The sequence below is a fragment of the Caloenas nicobarica genome, chromosome 15, assembly GCF_036013445.1.
Source record: "Caloenas nicobarica isolate bCalNic1 chromosome 15, bCalNic1.hap1, whole genome shotgun sequence".
In the NCBI taxonomy this organism is placed as follows: domain Eukaryota; kingdom Metazoa; phylum Chordata; class Aves; order Columbiformes; family Columbidae; genus Caloenas; species Caloenas nicobarica.
This window is the reverse complement of record NC_088259.1, coordinates 17,301,853-17,321,699: the sequence shown is the minus strand read 5'-3', so window position 1 is coordinate 17,321,699 and position 19,847 is coordinate 17,301,853. Positions and strand designations below refer to the sequence as shown.

Genomic DNA, 19,847 nt, shown 5'->3' with positions numbered 1-19,847 from the left:
CTGCTATTCCAATTGCTATATTCATCTGATTTTTGTGGTTTGCCTCCCACCAGCAGAAGTCCTTCTTTCTTTTTCCACCACAATCACTTTCACAAAGGCTTAACCCATAGTTTCATCAAGTTTGGGGTTTTTTTGTTGTTTTTGGTGGTGGTGGTGTGTGTGTGGGGGGGTTTGGTTGGTTGGTTGGTTTTTTATCCGGCATACTAGCTTAAGCATCTCATTATTTCTTCCAGCCACAGCAGACAGGTCAGTCACACTTCTAGCAGTACAGAATCAGTGAATCAAATATTTACTGTGTTAACTGTAAAACTGTAACCCAGGAAAGGCACCAATGCACAACAGTTCACAACACTGCTGCAATAACAATTGTAGTGGAATGACTGAGACAGCAGGAGTGAGCAGCTCAAGATGATTTAAACAATCACTACCACTGAAAGAAATTTTTGTGAAACCACATGATCAAGCACCACATCCATATTTCCACTAGATCTGTGTTATTAACTACATTTTCTTTGTGCCCAAATGATCCTGTAGGTCTCTCCTTCTGTCTTCAACCTTATGAAAGGGCAGGAAAAAAGCAAGTCTTTGAAATATAATAATGTCTCTGAAAAGAAACCGCATGTTTTCCAGCTGTGGCTTGGTCTTCTGAAGCCAGGTGAAAGACTTGCCCATAATTAGCACACATTTCATGCGCATTAACTAACATCTGCATAACCTGTTGAATTCATTTTAGCACCTTTACAGATTATTATTTTTCATGCACTGTTGGATTTAACAGACCATGTTTACTAAGCTCTCCTCATCAGCCGACAGAAATGGGGACAGTCCTGAGCTAATGCTACTGTAAAGTTGTTTCCAAAAGGGAGGCTTACTGTAAAGAAATCTATACGCACATCAAAAAACATAATTCTGAATGAGCAGAACTCATGTTGTATTTATTCTACTTGCCAATAACATAATAAAATCCAATTGTGTGTTCATTAAGTACACAAATAAGTCTTAACTATGTGACTAATCTGCAAGCTTTTTTATTAAATGAACTTCAATACGTTTTTTTAAAGCCACAATATCCTCATATGACAGTAAGGTGGACAGATGTCAGAGTTTAGGGGTTTCAAAAGTGAAGTCCTATGCAACATTTCAACCACATGAGGAGCAACAGAACAAAAATGTAGGCAAAATAAATATATTTCTGTGTTGAAGCTACTATAGGTCCAAAAAGAACTCAAGCACCAATGTCAATGTACCCTTCTATAAAGCATTATTCTGACTTCTTGTGTAATAATCTTCCTTGATCCTGGCTTTTAAAGACATGTTTGAATAAAACATTCCAGGTTCTACAATACATACCGAAAACATGGTACTCTGCATTTCAGAGCATCATTAGCAATTCAGGAAATACCAAGGTATTTTGCAGAGGAAGAAAAAGAACTCTGCAAATATTTCTTAAGCAACTCTAGGCAACCTCCATTCACAGATAGAAGATAAAATTAGTACTGCGAACCTTGTTCTACCCTCTTTCTCTCAATCTCTCAGCTGTATTTCTCTTAAAATAACTCAGATTCCCGTCCTGCAATTTGCACGCTTTTAATCTCTTCCGTGGATTCAGATAACTGCGTGTTCTTTCAAGGGATGTGAGAATGTTTTGGGAAAACAAGCAGTCCTGGACATTAGCCCTGTGCAGACATTTCAACAGAGAAGAAAAACATGATTCAAGGAAAAAAAAATTGCTAGTTTTTATAATTCTGATTTACAGTGGAGTTTTCTTCATCTTTGTATGATGGCAGAAAAATACTTAAAATACAAAAGGAATAACTATACCAACAATTCTAACTTTAGGATGCAAATCAAAATACTTTTCATGACCTAAATAAAACCTGACAAAAGACATGCTTGCAACTCACTCCACAAAAATAATCTAAAATGGATATAGATTATCAACTCCTTGACCACTATTTTAGTCCCATGCTTGTAAACCTGATACAGAGATGAGAAAAGATAAAGAATATACTTTCTGAACTGCAAATTGATCAAACCAGAGACACTATCTGCACATATACTTCAGGTCCAGCTCCCAAATAAGGCCTTAGAATTTAATTGATGGTCGAGTTTTATATAAACCTTTATTGCCACTGAAAGGGGTACCATTATTACCAATCCCATTCCCAGCCACATATTCCCACTTCTTCCATTGCACTGGATTTATTATTTGTGGAACCCTGCAGTGAGCCAGTTCAGTCACCTCAATCATCAGAAAACTAGATGCAATGGTGGGGTTGGATCCTGCAGCCACAAAAGGTGGAGGGAGGGAGAACACCTCTTTCAACAGGTGGGGGCAGACAGGTCAGTTCAAATTGCCTGTACATCTCACTTTTTCCCAAAGTCACTGCTACAGAAAGAAAATTACATAAAAATACTGGCCAGTTCTCTGGATTTTCTGTTTCGATTTCTCAGTGCTTCTCACTCATTTACAGTGCTGTGGGTAAGATTAGTTCTTTGCATTCCTGTGAGCAAAATGAACCTTTTAGCACTTGGTTTGTTTGCTTTTTTCTCTGTGACAGTCGATATTCAAACCAAAACAAAACCATAGAACACAAAACCCACAGTATATTTGCAGCAAACACTTGGGTTTATTTACGTGTATATGAATTTGTTTAGAAAAACTTAGATCTTGATGGATAGGATAGCATAGAATACCACCAGCATTTCGGATTTCATTCAGCACCCAAATATTGATATTGACATCCTTTTTGATAGCCCAGAAAAGAACAAAGGGACTGTATGATGAACAAATCCAATGATCTCTTTTTAAGACCTGAGCAGCATGACTGTATAAGGCAGGGATATCAGCAGAAAACTTGAAATGCACCTGCTCGTATAATTTAAAATATTAAAAACTGGTCCTATGTAACTTGTGTAATAATTAAAAATTCTCTCTTCCATTGCTCCTATTTGCAAAGATTTGTTAAGTAAATGCTGTAACAGGCAATTTCTAAGTAGCAATTTATTTGAAATATAAGGTTGCCATTCCTGCCTGTTCTTAGGATTTTCTTTAAATTAAGAAGTCATCTCCATAAATTTTTATTATTTTGTTCTTCGTGGTAAAATATGATGAAAGTTTACATAATTGTACAACATTTAAATATTTCTATTTTGTATACTTTTTATAAGCACTTGAAAACAATGTAAATTATTTACAGGAAAAACAAGTTCTAGTGCAGAACAACCAGGCTTGTCCTGTAACAAATTTCAAACCTGCAAGCTGTTCTGTGTTTGTTGTCAAAGAACAGCTTCTAAGATTGAAGCCCTAAACTAAACAACTCTGTAGCTTTGTATATAGTGTATCTGAACAGTTCTTCACCTACTTCACCTACATGTAATCTATTGAAACAGGGTCTTGATCTTGATGTTTTTACAGGATAGATATTTTTTTAAAATTATACATACAGAATAATGACATTTCCCACAGATGCTTAGAAGAATTTTTAAAATTATGTATTTCTACTCTCTCAGATACATTCCAATAAAATATGCCTATTACATCAAATGACGAAAAGCTGATTTCCTTTTTGTGTGGAAAGGAATGGTAACAATTTCACAGATTGGGCGGTTTTTTCTTTACACAGTTCGCTAACTTTGGTAGAAGTGTAGCATCCCCTAGCGTTCATTTGCGTGTTATTACACTGGAAAAAAAAAAGTGGGCAAATAATCACTCATATCTAGAAAATGCTATTCAGAACAGTTTTTCCCATGGGATTCAAAATTTATTTTCACGTCGAGATTTTAGCAGAGAGACTTAACTGACCTGCCTGATAACCATAAAAAAATCTGAGGGTGAAGTTTTCCTCAAGGAACACAGATACTTCTCTACTGTAGCAGCATGAAGAGAAGCAATCAAAGCGCGTTTAAACCCACATACTGGTTAGTGTCAACATCAAGACAAAATGCACCAACATCATACACCCGCACCCTGGCGATAATGAACTGGACAGATGTGGAGGCACCAACGATAGACGAATTGGCCAGACAACTCCAAGAATACGGAGATAGTCTCGATCCCTCCATGCGTGCTTGGGTCTCAGCTGTGGACAGACTGACCCAAAAAACGTTCAAGCAAGCTGACAAGCTCATGCACTCCAAGGCCTCAGCTGTTAAGAGTCAGCCTTTTACTGCTCAAGGGCACAGGTGCCTGTGGCACACACCAGGACCAGCCCTGTGTTTTAAGTTGCATGTTATAGGAATTGCTACAGCAGAACCACCTGAACCAATGGACAACAAGAAGCAGTGCAAGCACAGGGGTGACCCAACCTGAACCAGCTTGGGAGCCCAATAACTCCATCAAACACACTGCCTCTCCTGTCCTGCGCGACCACCTGAACAGATGGAGCCCAAAGTCACAGATTAAAATAACTCAGTAGACATTTGTGGACATCTATGGACATTTACAGATATTTCACAGGGTGGTCCATAGACTAAGGGGATGATATCTGTGTATTGTATGAAAGGATGGGAAGAGGGGTTGCGGGTAACGAGGATGTATTAGGTCGTGTGGGACCTGAGCATGATGTAAACGCTATGGAATAAGGGGTAAAGAATGTGCTAGTTTTGGCTGCAGCACAGTTAATTTTCTTTATAGCAGCTAGTATGGGGATACATTTTAGATTTGTGCTGGAAACAGCGTTGATAGTTTAAGGATGTTTTAGTTATTGCTCAGCAGTGCTTACACAGGGTCAAGCAATTTTTAACTCAAAGCTTTTACTGAAACACACAGTTTTCTTGTAATCTTAAGGCTCATTCCAACACGACCTCTTTTTAACTGTACGGTCAATACAGTAGTAGAAAATAAACCAGAAAATTATTTTATATTAACACTATAACATGACTCTTCTAAATAACCATTCCCCAAAGCAATCATTCTACTTCTAATTCACTGCCCCTCCTTCCCTTCGAGAAAACATTTCATGCCATGACAAAAAAATCAGCTGCATTTGACTGCAACCAGATTCTAAGCCTCAAAGGAGGAATCAGTCTCAGAATGAAACAAAAGGTTTCATGAAACCATAGAGATGTAGAAGATTGTATTCAGCATATGATCTCTTAAGAATGCGCTACTCCTATAATGTATGCAGGAGTTGTTCTACCTGCTCTGCAAGCAGAATATTTATTTGCTTAATAGATTCTAAATAAAAACTGCAATCAGTCACCACAGAAATTACACATCATTACATAACAGCCAGTCATTGATTACCAGATGCAGAGATTGAACCGGATTTCTACTTTTGTTTTTCACAAAACAGCAAGATAGCTTTTCACTCTTATATACTACCTAAAATCTAGTACCTGTTCCTTTTCTGCCTTTGTTGAGGATCTACAATTATGATTCAATTACATATTGCAGTAAAATTACTTCAACTGCTGTTTAATTGTAAAAAGTTTTTTGATGTATTGTTCCGATTGAGCATTTTAATTATAGGGCAGAGGCACAAATCCATACTTGCTTCACTTCCCCTGTCCCGATTATATGAACTACTCTGTATGTTCTTAACACAGGGTTTTGTTTTGGTTTATTTTCAGAGGTAGTGGTGTCAAGAAATAGTTTATACAATGCCCAATAAAATAACAAATTAAAAATCCCAGTCATGGATGGTCTTTTAACACACAAAAGGAAATCACATAGCCAATTTGAATGTGTTTGCCTTGTGATTTTTAAACTGTGTTTACTTACCTCATGACAATGGCTGGATCTTTTTTCTTCTCTGAATTTACTCAAAATCTGAATTAGCTAATCTTGTTCAACTGAAGCACAAAATAAAGGAGCCATTCTTAGCTACTTCCGTGTGGTCAAGCAGATCTCTGGTTGATTTCTAGAACTCTGCAAAAGACATTAATTGCATTTTGTTTTCTAGATAGTCGATCAACAAATGAACAAAACTTAGTAGCAGACTAAGTATTAAATCCCATGCAGTTGTGTTCAACCTAGGTGGCTGGTGGGACATAACTTTATAATGTTCTGTTTAATTCCTTGACTACATACTTACAATGATAAACCAACAGAAAAGTGGAAATGTTTTCTTGACTGGAGGCTATGGAGTTTTGTTTCATTTACTTTTTTACCAGAAAAAGCAACTATGAAAATAAGAACAGGTAAGTTTGCTAACTTTGTTTAAAGGATAGGACAATGGAAATGCTGCAATGGGCTGTATGTGAAATGGGCCTACATATAACACAGAAACTGTGGAATCAAAGATTACAAAAATGCCTTGGGTCTTTAAACCCAGGATTTAGAGCTTAAATAACATAGAATTATAAACCAGGTAGGAAAGTAGGTGGCCAGAAAAATAAGTGGGTTGTCCTTATGTAGGTCCATCCCATTATCTCAGTTTCCAAACTTTAGGTAGTCTAAATGCTGAAGAGATACATGAGAAAACTAAGCAAGTAGAAGTAATAGGAGTATGGGGGTTCACTCCTCTCTTTTTATACTCATGAACACTGCTTTAAGAAATGGAATTCAACACACTAAAGATTTATGAAAAAAATTGTCATATATTTGGTAAGCAGAAGGTGACACTTCACTGCCTTAACATGATGCTGTCATTGACTGCCAGAGGACGAAAAACATAACCTGACCACAGGGTTCTAAAGGGTAAAACTGTGGGCTGCAACATCACACCTTTTTTAACTTGCCTCCTATACACAATGTTTCACTGCAAAAATGGGTTCAAGCCTTCTGTCAATTGAAATAATCAGTTTAGACAACTGTGATCTCCTTTTGACCATACAGCATACGTCTATACTAAAAATTTAAGCTAATATATATAGAAGAGCAGAAGTCACTGGGTATCTCTTGAAGAATGCACTTGAACATTAGTTTAAAATTACTCTAGATTACCATATTTGATCGTCTTGTATCTTATGTTCTAAATCTTCAAGTGTTACAGCTAGTAAATCTGCCTCAAGATCAGTTTTGCTAAAACAGTGTAATTACTAGATTAATTATGAATCTTAAATATGAGTAATGTATTCAATCTTACCTTGGCCTAAAGCAAACATGCATCTGTGTAAGCAAGTAACAAATCATAGAAGTTACCTACTCCTAAATCGCTTTAGTTTTGCTTTAAAATAAAAACTCAGTGTTATTTGTTTGGAACTTAAGCAAGAGCCGAAATTTATGCTTAAAGTAAAAACATCTACAAAGCAATAATTTCAGAAGCTACACAAATACAGAACAATTCTCAAAGCCCTACACTAGGGATCTTCTAAAAAATCATATTCCCAGCAATAAAAATCTGAACTAGCTTGCTCATTCTGATATGGTACAAAAAGAACGGTATAAATTGCATCAAATTAGGACAGCCTGGGTTACAAAGTGACATTCAAGTTCCTGTTTCTTGGTTTCCATTCTTATTCGGCATTACTTGTCCCTTTTTCTAATGCATTCCAGCTAAAACAAAACTGTTTTGAATCACAGTTAATTCTCAGTAGGATTGGGTTTGTAGTTTTAAAAAAAGAAAAAATAAACCATAATTATGCTAAACAGTTATGACATTCTTTTAATTGTATTGTTTCTTTTTAATAAATCAGCCATGATTTGTTACAACTATTTTATTTTTAATTCATCTTCCAATTGAGAAAAAGAACACGCACTGTGCTCTGTAGCAATTCTTAATTCCAAATGTAAAATACAGTTCCTGAATACATTAGCCTAGAACCCAAAGTAAGGTGAGAAAAGGACTACGAGCATAGCCAAACTGGACAACTAAGCAGAACGTGTAACTGAAAGCAACTTCAGGCATACTATAAAATAGTTGCAGTGAGTATTAAATATTTAATAATCAACAGGTAGCAAAGCTATTTTACAGCCAAACTGAATTTTAGGTCCCATTGGCAACGGGATCCAGAGGGATCCTCTGCTCGCTGGGGCAGCCGAGGCCGCTCAGGAGAGCAGGGGGGACACCTGGCTGCCAGATGGAACCCAATTTTTATTTTCTCTTCCAATCCTGTTCTCTGGGATCCCACGCCACCCCCTAGCCTTCAATCTTTCATTCACTGATTTTTTATTTCTATTAATTGGCATGCTTTTCCCCCTGAATTCCAGCCAGACCCAGCAGATAGGCAAATGTCCACATTTCTAGGACTTCAAAGCACTCTGAATCCCCTTTCTCTGCATTTTAAGGGGGGAAAAAAAAGGAGTTTCTCAACAGCTTTTGTGCTATTGTCTAGCTGTAGGTGAGGGAGCTCGGCTCAGGCCATAGAGGAGGATGATGAGGAGCCACTTCCCACCACACAGACGGGCCGCAGCCCTGAGACTCATGAGGAGAGCAGACCGACCAACGTGTCGCATAAGCTTTAAGAAAACAGCGCTACCTGGCCGCCACTGCCACTGGAACCGCGGCGAGCACAACCTCACAGAGGCCGAACGCAACCGACCTAGACGCGCCCGCTCCGCTGAGACTCTGCGGCTGGAACCTCCTCAGCGCCCGGCCCGCCCCCGGCACGAGCCGAGCCCCGCCCACTCGCACATGGGATTGGGTAGAAGACGGTGTCACTCAAACCGGGCCCTCTCTCCCTGCGCAGGTACCAACTGCCCCCGAACACCGCCTTCTCAGGAACCGCTGTTCCAGCCCGCCTCACGATTAGTTACCAGGACTGCCAGTCATAAGCAGTCTTAAGTTGGATTGGCCGAAACTCGAAAGGGGTGGGCCTATCTAGCCGGCCCTGTTCACGGTGCGTGAGGTGAAAGCAAAGCAAGGAGGAAGGAAAAACGAGAGCCCGCAGGTGCGAAGCTACGAGTTTGTCATTCAGAACCATGCGGACACCGCGTCCTGCCTGGCGATGGGGCTCTTGCTGGGGCTCACGTCTGAGGTACTGGGCGGGGTGGGGGCCGGTGGTCCTGCCGAGGGGCTGCCCGCTGCGGGGCCTCCGCGGTGCCGCCGGCCCGTTCGCCTCGCCTCCGTCGGCGTTTTGCCTTTCTCCCTCTAGGGTTTTGTCCCTGTTTCTTCTCACCCCGAGGCCTAACTCCGTGACACCCCGCCCGGGCACCTGTGCTTCGAGTGCAGCAAGTTTCATTTCTTCCTGTCCTGCCTCGGCGCACGTACTCCCTCCCCAGCGCCCTCTGTGCTGAGCTGTCCTGGCCGGCTCCCGCGCACGCCGTGCGGCGCCGCTCTTGTCCTCTTCTGTCTGATTGCTGCTCTTTTCTTGTCTCGTTTTCCATCATTTCTGCACGTTTCATTCCTAGCACCCTCCCATAAACTCCAGCTTTTACTCAGTTCCGGCCTCCTGAATTATAAAGCTCCTCAAGCCCCCTTGCTTAAAGCAGAGTCCTTTTCTGTTTGTTGTGTCTACTTACTTTTTTCTTTAGCTCTCTATTTGAAAGTCCATGCAATTCCTAAATCTCTAAGCTACGCTAAGTAATGCATATTATGGAGGGAGGAAAAAGGAAACATAGTTTATACATATGCAACAATGGGCTTCAAACTAGCATTTGTCTCATGAAAGATACAGGCAAAGATGACAGTAAGGGGACAGACTAACTACCACTTAGCTCAGAAAATGTCTGATAGGAGGCACCGTAGCGTTCTAAAACTTAGATTTTGAGCAGATAAATATCAAATTAGCTTACTATTTCTCATAACATTTCATGTAGTACCATGTTTAGAATGAACACAGGAAGGATATAAAATACAGAGAAATTATAGAAGTAATTTCTGCAAAAGTACAGATTAAGATGTAATTCCTGGGGGTTCACTCAGTCAGTAGCTAATAAAACAATGGTCTAAATGCAAGTTAGACTTCAGGAAGTCACTAAGGTTCCCCTGGAACCTGAATGAAATTACGTTAGTAGGACCGCACTGTATTTGCCCTATTTTTAATACTCCTCACGAAGCATCTCTCACTCCTGCAGATAGGAGACTAGACATAGAAGCAACTTTTGTCTGATTCCAGTTCATGTCAACTTTGTACAGTCAAAGTTCTTAAACATTTTACATATTTAACTCCAAGTTAATTTCAACTGAAGCAAATACTTTTTTGATTTGTATTTTTTTAAAAAATTTTCCTGGTCTAGTTTCTGTATTTTTTTCGTGTGAAGCAAAATTATGTGTTTGTTTATTGTAATTCAATTTAAAATTACAGCTAACTTTGTCAATGGAGCAGCAAAATCAGAAGGTGGGAGCATCACCAAGAATAAGAAAATTGTATGAGATACAAGCTAGTATCAGAAGGCAACACTTGACAGAAGACTGTGATGTGAAAGATTGACACTGCAGAGCTATTATTTGGATGCCTTGTTATTTCAATGGACACTATCAGGTTATTTTTTTATATATATTTTTGTTAATAGACCTGCATTTATGACAAGATCGTCTTTGATCTACCTTAACCCAGTAATCATCACCAAATTTCACTTAGCTTTAACAATGAAAACAGATGAATTGGTTTCAACTTCTGTTTCTGTAATCAGAAGTTATTACATTTCTGTATTATTTGCATTACGGACACTTCAGAAGACTGCCTAAATCTAAGTTATCTGTGTATTCATTTGTTTTTACAAAACCAAAATTCCATACTAAGAAGATTTTACCATGTCTGTCTGTTCTCCCCCTCTTCCCTCCTCCAAATTTTTTTTCTTTGTTCATGTTACATGGAGTAAGAGGTATGTCTGAAGCAGCCTGGAAAAAAGCAAGAACGTTCTATACCTGATTTCTCTTTAAAAATTACAGACTTAGAGAGAGAGCAAATTCTGACAGGATGTGACTAATCTTCTTTCACTATAAAGGTGAGAGTCATTTTTAGTAAAGATGCAAATTGTGTGCCTTGGCAAAAATGCTGGACTGCCTGTTGGATTTTTGCAGTGGATTGTACTGTCTTGTGTGAGGTGGAACGGGAGGCAGAAGAGTAGCTAATTAATCTGTAGTACAATCTTAGGCCTTTTGAAATAAGACAAAACTTCCAAATATTTTTAAAGAGCTAATATTTCATACTCGCCGTCACATATGCCAAATTTTTTTTCCTCACCTGTTTTATTCCTTTGGTTTATAACTGACAGGTCTTAAAATTTCTGAGTCTACTCAGATGTTTAAGGGAGGTGCTCAAACAATATTGCAGTGAATGTTTCACCAAGCATAACCTCAAGGCTTCTTTCTTTCTTAACCTGTACATAGTCTGTACATAGTTATTTTAGTCTGACTCAAGGGTTTTATGTCTATGAAGGTATTAATTTGCTCCTTATGTGAACACTTTATCTGGATATGATTTAATAATAATATTTATTATATTATAAAAAGATTTAATAGCATTTTTGTAAATAACCCTCAGATCTGAGGCTGTTATCTCAATGTTGGATAAGTTTCATGAAAATGGAAAATGATGACTGAGTGGGTTATTGTCACCATAAAAATAAATGGTAGTGTCCAAAAAGTGAGCTGTGAGTCATGTTTCCCTAAGTCTGTGCTTCCACTGGCCTTTTTTTAACTGAGAAAACATTAGGATCAGATTGGAGTTAATTAGTATGTTAAGTAAGTTCAGCTTAAAGTCAAGTATGTCTCTTGTGTACATATTTGGACAATTTTTTAATATATTTAGGCTTCTAAAGGTAGTTTTAAAAGGAAAATGCACCAGCAGGTGGAGCAAATAGATAAAAATGTTAAATGTTACCGTTCTACAGCTACATTTACTATGATCAGTTTTAAGACAACTACAAAGATTTGGGGAGGTCTTATTAATTTTTGTAGACCATCACCTATCAATGAAAAATGAAAACACTTTATCATTGTATCCTTCATTATATAAAAGTCAGAGCTGACTTTGAAGTGATCTGTTTATAATTGCTATAACAGAATCCAAAGGTTAAAACGGGAAAGAAAAGATGCACAGTATTTCTACTCTATTGGCACTGGAAGTTCTGTAGCAGTCTTTTGTCTAAGCAATGTAAATATAATTTAAAGATTAATATTCTATTACGATCTAAATGGAAAAAATTAATAGCACGCAGTTTGCCCAAATAAAAACAAACAAACCCCAAAATGCAGCATAACTGAAGTCCAGTTTTTCTGCTGCCTCTCATTAACCTGTTCCTCCCTGCAGATCTCCTTTGGTTTTGCCCTGATAAATGCGCTGTTATAATTTGTAGTAGAAGAAGAGAACAACTTGTAGAAAAAGATTACCTGGAATGGAGGAAGTGGAATTGTGAAACAGCAGACTTAATGCTTTCAGGAAATGCAACAGGACCTCAGTCCTCTTCAGGTACCCTAACAACATGAACTCTTTTTTTTTTTTTGCTGTGATAATATGATAGGGAATCTGTTTCTGCCAGTTGGTTAAATTTTATTTCATAAGTACAAACAGACATTTATAACTGGTAAGTTCTTGTATAGCATAACTGTTAGGAAAAATCTAAGGTGCAGGGTTTTTTTCCAGAATGTGATGTGTTTGAATTTCTTTAATCTCTGGATTTATTTGGTTTGTAGTGCTCATTTCAGAGGTAGCTGGAGGCTCATATTGTACCAATAACTTGGTCATAGGTGCCCAGCACTAGTTTGATGTATTTTTTTTATTTGGGAATTATTGGAAGGTGTACTTACTTCACTGGTCTGTACATCTTGAATACTAATTATGGCTATGGTCCTGTAATGAGGTCTGTATGAAGAGCTTGGCAGGACTTAAGTCCATGCATTTTCATTATTTCACACTTTATAAATTTTCAAAATAAAAAGAACATTTTTATATGGATGCTTTATGAGTACCTAGGACTGATACATAGCCTTGTTCCCCATGTACCATTTTAGTCTGCCAAGTTTTAAATACTTCTTCTAAAAAAGTTTATAGAGAGTGTATTTATGCGATCAAACTGTGGCACGGGAAGGTTACGTCCCGTGAGTCCCCCGTCCTTCAGACTGCTGCGCTTTTTGCAGATGGCAGGTGAACTGCTGTTCCGAGTTTGTTTGAAAACCATTTTTGATACGTACCTGGAGAGTAAGTGAAGCCATTTATGCTCTTTTTAACTTTTGCCCCGACCTGTTTGTGTTTTATTAAACATGCACTTCAGTGTTCTGGTTTTTTTATTTATTGAGATGGAAAAAATGGAGTTTGGTGTAGTGAATACCCCACAACCATTATTTAGCTGGAAGTTTCACCTCAGTGCGGTGGTTGAGTGCTGTGTGCAGGGCTGATACCTTCTATTTTAAACCTTCGTGCCTACAAAACGCTCTTTATTCAATACGGTCTTGCTGTGTCTCCGGGTACCGGGCGCGGGCAGCGCCAGCCTGGGCTCCCCACGCCGGGCCTGCGGGAGCGGCGCGGCTGGGCGCTGCGGGCCGGCTCCGTGTGCGGACAGCGGCTGGGCGCTGCGGGCCGGCTCCGTGTGCGGACAGCGGCCCGGCACCGGCGGCTCCACGGGCCGGCTCCGTGTGCTGACGGCGGCCCGGCACCGGCGGCTCCGTGTGCGGACGGCGGCCCCGCGCCGCCGCCCCGGGCGGGACCCGTCGCCGCTCCGATTGGGCAGCGGCCGCGGGGGCCGCTGGGAGCGGTGGCTCGGCCAGCGGCCGGGCCCAGGCGGTACTACAGGTACCGTGATGCTCCGCGCGGGAGAGGGGCGGGTCCCATGAGCGCCCGCGCGGGGCCGCACTACAGGCCCCACGATGCCCCGCGCCGCCCGGCGGCTCCGCTCGGGGAGGCTGGTTCCTATTTAAATCTGGGCAGGGAGGAAGATGGCGGCGAGAGGCTGAGTGCGGGGGAGACGGAGACGTAGCTGAGCTTTGGCTCCTTTCCCAGGTGAGTGGGGTTTGGAGGGAGGGAGTAACGAGTGGAGGGAGGAGAGTTCTAGCCCTGGCTCCCCTGCTCCTGGCGCCGGGGTGGGACGGGGCTGCGGGGAGAGGCGGGCTGCCCCCGCCGGGGAAGGGAGCGGCGCGGGGCTGGCCCGAGGGGCGGCTCTTCCCTCCCTCTCGCCCCCTCCCCAGTGTGGATGTGAGTCCCTGAGGCGGGGCGGAAGGGGAGCGCAGACGGGCTGTGTGCGAGGAGAAGGCAGGGGCAGGACGAGGGGATTCCCGGGGCAGGGCGTGAACGCCTTTACCTGGTTCTGGGCGCTGGAACTTCGGCGCCGGGCGCAGCCAGAGCGCCGTTCCCGGGCCGCGCTGTGCGGGGCGCGTCCAGCGGGGGGAGCTGGGCGGCGGGTCCTCCCGTGGCACCGGGGCTGGGGTCGCTCTGGGTCCGTGCGTGGAACCGTCTGACCCGCTGGTTCTCAGACTGAGCGCGGGGGCGTGGGGCGGAATCCGTGGGCTGGAATGGCCCCGTCTGCCGTTCGTCTGGGTCTGTCTGACACTGAGGTGGTTCCAAAGACCGTGGTGTCTGCATTCTCCTGCTGATCCTTCTGTAGCCTCGGTAAGTTTCAGAGGTGACTTCTCTCTGGTAATAAGGAAAGGGATGAGAAATACTGCAAATAAAAGATTGATTTCCATCCCTCTTATCCATTTCAGCATTGTAACTGCGCTGTCAAGGGATGGAGATGAGAATTATTTTTTTTTCCTGAGGTCACAAACCACTGTAGGTGTTAATGATTCTGGGGTATAAATGGGATGAATATGGATGGGGATGTTGTCTGAGGTTGACATAATTCCCAGAGTCCTCTTTGTTTCGTTCTAAAGTTGGTTCTGTTTGTGGTTTCTGCTCCTACTCTTAAACACAGTCAGGTTTTCTTTTAAAAAAGAAGCTTTCCCATTTTGTCAGCACATGCAGTGAACACAGTTTTAAATCAGTCTCTTTTATTCAGGCAGTATCTCCTTCTTCTTTAACCTGTTAAGAAAAAAAAATTCTGATTCTGCCTTTAAGTCTTTTATCGAAAAGTTAACTGAAAATGTGTCAAATTCTATCTGGAAAAGCAGGACACAATTGAAGCAAATCTGGAAGTGCGAGAGACAGTAATGTCTAGCTATATAATATCTACAATACAGTTAAAACACACACTTAAGCTTAAAATTTATGATCACTATTGTAAAACCAAATATTTTCTTGTGAAATATTTCCAACTTATAATGAGCTGCTACATGAGACAAAGGTGTGTTTGTGTTCTAAATATAAATACGAGATAGCTTGATAGTAACAAGTAGAATCTGAGTGAAAGCCCCAGCATAAGAGCCTGGGCTTAGCGGAAGCAGGCAAAATTGTGGGTTGTGTGGGGTTTTTTTGTGTGTGTTTTTTTCTTTCTTTTTTTTTTTTACCTAGACTGTGCATGATAACATATGGTAATTGTATTTACTGATAGCAGTTTTTTAATGGGCTGTTTAACTGAGTGTTTTTCAGAATTTAATTGAACTGTTACTACTACTATTTTTTTTATTAATATCAATGGATATGCTGCTGTGATATGAAGCTAGAAGTTGGGGGATAGGGAAGTGATAGCAGACAGAATAAACCAAATATTCAGCCTTGCTTTAAGTACCTTCCCCGATGACAGTGTGCTGTTTCCAGTCTGCTTTTTAGCATGTGAGTTATGTGGGTTTTGGATTTGTGTGGGTTTTGGTGGTGTTTTTCAATTCTTTATTTGAAGCCCCTGTTCATCCTGGCTTTGGATTTATTAACTTGGAAGTTTGCATTGTCTGCTTATCAATTTTTTGCATAGTATCACTGAGACTAATGTATAGTTGAGACAAAACGCAGGGTAGGAAGGAGAAGGAAATCTATTTTACAATAGAACATTATCTTTTGATCATGGGCTTTTTTTTCATTAATAATGGATAAGAAATCACGGGCGAAACCTTCGAGATTAATTTCTGTGTTACAGTTGCATAGAAAAGGGTGGTGTGTATGTTTGGGTTTTTTTGTTTGCTAAGAACCCTGAGAAAGAAAGGGTGTCTCGGTTATATATGTCTGCAAAATCAAGACATTGGTAGCATGTAAAATGATATTGGACACTACAATCTGACACTGGAGGTTGCTTCAACTCCTGCATTTAAATGAGCCTCCCTCAAAGAGGTGGTCTTGAATGACTGTATGATACAGGATATTCGGCATTGTGTTCATGGAACCTTTTTGATTACGAGTATTTAGAAATGTCTTAAATATTCTTCCAACTTGTTTTATACTAAAAAATGGAGGTGAGGGGGAGGAGAGGAAAAGCATTCTTTATGCCAAGGATATGAGAGGGTGGTGAAGAATACCTAAACCTGAATGCTGGGGCAGCACGCCTGCGCGCTTTTTCTCTGGCTTGATCTATTGAGGTATCTAAATGTAGCATGTTACAGAAGAGGCAGTTGTGAAAGAATCTAACTGCTACTGATTTAAATCTGCAATGGAATATATTTCCACTCTGAGTTTATATGCTGCATTTAGTTAAGAGAAGGTGCATCAAATCCTTTTTTACCCCATGTAAATGGGACATATACTTCAGATGGACCCTATTACTTTAATAATACTTTTAATTGGTGACTTTTGTTTTTAGTTGACAGTTATCAATAAGCTGATTGTCTTTGAAGTGGAACAAAATTAGCTTGACTCCAAACTCAGTATCATGCGGGATTTTTAGTCTTTTGTGTGCAGTGTGTGGAATTATTGTTGGTGAGGTTTTATGACTTTAGATATAGATACAGATTTTTCTTTTATGTTGTCTAGTGCCAGCCCTATTTCTGACATTATACAAAAGTCAGAAAAAGGCAATTGCTTGAGACAGCATGCTATTTAAATGAGAGGGACAAGGGAGCAAGGGGCCACCATTGGTTTTACTGCTCATTTTGCTTAGAACCTGGAAAGTCAGGCTTGTTACAGCTGATGGTGAGCTTAGGGTGTGGGGTAGGTTGCCTGCTGCTGAGGCTGGGACTGCTTTTGCAGTGTGCTAGAAGAGTGGAGGTGATAAGGTCAGCTCTACAGGTATCTACCTACCTTTACGTATTCCCTGATTTAGTGTGCTGCGGGGGGGAGTAGGTGGTTGTGTTTTGGTTTGGTTTGGTTTTTCTTCATCCCCTTTTTTCCTTTTTTTTTTTTTAATTTGGTTGCGTGCCCCTCCCCCCGCCCCTTGTCACCTTCACTGTTAAATGTGAACCTGTTCAGGTCAGGTGTAGTTAAACTGTTTGTCAAACGTTCTTTGTTAGGTTATGAATCATTGCCCTATTAGAAATTTTATTTTAAAGGCTTTCTTACTAATCAAGCGAAGTTCTCTTTTGAAGATTACAAACATGGGTAGTATCATGACTTGAAGTCTAAAACTAGCTGCATTTTATGGACAAGATTGTTCTAGAAATCTGAAAATGCTGTAAAAGTTCTCCAGAAAATGTTGTAATTGTTAGGTCAGGGCAAGCAATTTTTGATCCAAGCTGTTACACATGTGGCTAAACTACATAGCAGTTTTGCCCTGATTTATCAGGTGCACCTGAAAATGGGGGAGGAGGGAGAAGAGGAAGGCTCCAGAACAATCTAACTGCTTTACTGCTAGCCATAACGGCTAGCACCTGCTTTAGCCTTGGCTGTGCATGAGATTGTGTCACAAAGCCTGGACACTTTACTGTTTCCACGCTTCTATGTGTGTCAAGATGTGTCAGAGCCATGGAATGAGATAATCTAGTATCACAGGTATACCCAGAAGACCTTTTAGAGGCACATTTTCAAGGCAGGGTTGTATATGCAGTTGCATGGAATATTCTCTATGTGACTTCTGAGTTATGAAGATTTTTTTTTTTTTCTTCCTCCTCCTGTTCTCTGCTGCATGGAAGTGAGAAAATCAGTTGTCTGCTTTTTCAAAGACAACACTGAAACGGGTTGCATGGCTAAAAATGTTGTCGATATAATGCATTTCTCTTGGGTAGCTGTACCCTATAACTTTTTTTTTTTTCTTTTTCCCCCCCTTGGCACTGGTAGGAGAGGGACTGAATAGGGCAAAAGTACCTTTTATTTCCCTGATCTTAGAGGCTATTTAAAGTATGGATGAAACTTGCTATTTGGGATTTGCTTTGTTTACTTACAGTCTCCACAGGGCTGTGTGCTTTTTCTTGTGAACTTTAGGTGAGGTGGAATAGAAGCAGATACACTGTGTTTTGTGATTCCAGTAGCTTTCTCTCTGTAAATACAAATGGTAATTTTTTTTTCTGGAGTATTTTATCATTAGGCCATGCAAACATGTTTTTGAATTACACTACAAATATTGAAGAATTAAGAATGGACTGTGTTCCTTTCAACAAATACAGTTACTTAAATGGTTTCTAATAGAAATCCTTTCTAATGTCGTCTTTGGAGTGGGTTTAACTATAGTTAGAAATGCATGCAGAAGAGCAATTAGTGAATGTGGGGAAGGGAAGAAAAAATTATGCTAAGGGAAACCACCTGGACTAGAAAAAAGCAAGCCAAAATCTGTTGTCTAAAGACTATGTACCAATTGTCTTTAAAGAAACAACTGGCAGATTAGGTGTTTGCCTGTTGCTTTCAGTCTACCAGTGCAGGCTAAAGCAGATCAGCTTATGTGTTCAAAACAATTGTCAGAGACTATCTTGAAAGCTTACCCAGTTCATTTAATGTTAAGCATTTCTTTTCAATGCCAATGTTTGTCTGGGTTGTGTGTGCAACAGGACTGTAATGCAGTACCTTATTTTTCCTAAAGCAACTGTACCAAAACTGTTAATTCAATTATTGCACTCCTTCCAAGTATCTTAGAACACTCGTTTATCTTTGTAGTTGCTCACAAGCTAGACAAGACTTCGGTGTCACTGTGCTGTGTCTAGGGAAGCACCTCTCTTCCTGTTACTGAACCAAGTGGCAGGTATAGCTGTGGTGATATCATGCGATGCTGTATTAAATTAATGTTTTCTTGGAAGTAAGAGATCACCTTGTTATGACCATAGATGTGCTACATGTCCTTCCTTCTCTATGCTCATTAACAGGCAATCTTTAAAGGAAAAATATCTTTCTTCCAATCATACAGTATGCTTTTACAAACAATTTAAATAGTATCAAATGCTTGTTATCTTTACCTAATGAAGAGGGAATGTAAGCTTTAAGGCAAAGGATCTGTCATAATGCTTAAGTGAAACTTTTAAAAGTGATTATTAGTGGCTTTTCTTCACAATGAAAACTTTATGTTAAATATGTTGGCTATATGATAACTTTAACTCAGTGCTTTCAGGTAATGCATTAAATATGAACTGTGCTGTCCCTTCTAGGCTTTCATAATATTGTCATGCAAAATCAAGTCCCTGAGGAGGAGTTTGTAGAGATTTAAAAAACAAACAAACCCTCCTCAATTCTTTTAACAGTAACATGGAGATTTTAAACTCTTGTTTTTCTAGAATCCTGAACTTCCATAACTGTTGTGACAAACTTGAGAATTAGCGTGTGTGTATATATTTGTTTTTTAAAGCTATAACTTTGCTGATAGTGTTCCCAGTCTACCAGATGGTGCAATATTGAAATCTGTTAGCAATGGGCTGCATGGTAAGATCAAGCAGACTCTTTCCCCCCGCGCCCCCCATGCTTTTCTGAACTGCCCAAAGTGAGCAGGTAAATATATATACTTGTTCCACGAGGACAACACAAAGCTGGCTCAGTAGCACCAGTTACTGCTAAACTATTGTTGTAGTTCTCTTACTCACTGTTTTGGAGACTCATCTATTTAATAAAGACTTGAAAGAACAAGAGCATAATCTTGGGAAGAAATGTGAAAAATAGTTGAAATGTTTCTGGTGTTTCACTATGCCAAAGGATGACTAAGCAATGGAAGCTTACAGTAGTGATGTGTGGTGTTTTGTTGTGTTTTTTTCCCCTCCATTTTGCTCATCTGAAAGCCTCTGAATTTTTGTTTTTCGAAGTCTTAAGGAGGTCTGTTACTGCTCTGAGCTCTAGGGAGAGCACAACATATCAAGTGTTGAAGCATAATA

At 40.2% G+C, this 19,847-nt stretch overlaps 1 protein-coding gene and 1 long non-coding RNA gene across 7 annotated transcripts in view; both read left to right on the top strand.

Moving 5' to 3' along the window:
* Positions 1-8,722: 8,722 nt before the first annotated feature.
* Positions 8,723-12,233, top strand: LOC135994932 (uncharacterized). The gene is made up of 3 exons (XR_010607055.1): positions 8,723-8,862; positions 10,132-10,774; positions 12,082-12,233. It is a non-coding gene; the product is annotated as an uncharacterized LOC135994932 (long non-coding RNA).
* Positions 12,234-13,676: 1,443 nt separating this feature from the next.
* NCOA3 (nuclear receptor coactivator 3) overlaps positions 13,677-19,847 on the top strand; it is a 78,241-nt gene continuing 72,070 nt past the window's right edge. For 4 of the 6 annotated variants that reach the window (XM_065645796.1, XM_065645791.1, XM_065645792.1 and 1 more), the window contains exon 1: positions 13,677-13,767. The gene's annotated coding sequence lies outside the window, so the exon portion shown is untranslated. Of the gene's footprint in view, positions 13,768-13,934; positions 13,960-14,086; positions 14,374-19,847 lie in introns of those variants that run through there. The other 2 variants (XM_065645794.1, XM_065645793.1) reach the window with 2 other exon arrangements.